Source organism: Corythoichthys intestinalis, chromosome 12 (assembly GCF_030265065.1).
Source record: "Corythoichthys intestinalis isolate RoL2023-P3 chromosome 12, ASM3026506v1, whole genome shotgun sequence".
NCBI lineage: Eukaryota > Metazoa > Chordata > Actinopteri > Syngnathiformes > Syngnathidae > Corythoichthys > Corythoichthys intestinalis.
Genome location: NC_080406.1, coordinates 1,782,797 through 1,783,469, shown reverse-complemented (window position 1 = coordinate 1,783,469; position 673 = coordinate 1,782,797). Strand labels below are relative to the sequence as shown.

Here is a 673-nt window from a genome sequence, read left to right as displayed (position 1 = left end):
CTGGATGGGATGCAAACGTAAGAGTTAGGTGTTTTGCTTCCAGAATTTTTCTGTAACTGTCCATCAAATCCTTAATAACACACAGACTAAAATGTTGCATGAGCCTTTGTAATATTGACAAATGTGGGATCGTTGACCCAAGAATCGGGTGACAATACAGTATATCGCAATCTTTTTCATTCCAATAGGTTATCGATACGCTTCCGCCAAGAATTGATAGGTCATTTGTTGTTGTTGTTTTTCTTTTTTTCCAAATTTAGTGTTTCTACTCAAAAACACATTGTTCTTTCAACATACAATACAAACAGATTTTACATTACAATACATACAGATTTGACATTTTCCTGTTGCTTGTCCTTTTTGCATACAGATGAAAAACATTTACAAAAACCAAAACCGAGGAGCAGGGAACCTATTACACCGCCATACTTTTTACACAAAAGAAATCATAATGTATGAGCATACAGTCCCTGACAAAAGTCTTGTCACTTATCCATTTTGTTGCTAATAACCTGACTTTTAATGATTCAATCGGTTTCAGAAATGGCTCATATGAAAGCCGAGACCCTCCCAAATGATGTTGAATGTACAAAAATATATTTGTTTGACTGAAAAAAGATTTATCATTTAATGAAGACTTAAAGGTCAAATTTTGGCAAGACAAAAGTTTTGT

At 33.9% G+C, this 673-nt stretch overlaps 1 protein-coding gene across 1 annotated transcript in view; it reads right to left on the bottom strand.

The window, feature by feature from the left end:
• ccdc80 (coiled-coil domain containing 80) overlaps positions 1-673 on the bottom strand; it is a 32,360-nt gene that overhangs the window by 5,175 nt on the left and 26,512 nt on the right. The window lies entirely within an intron of this gene.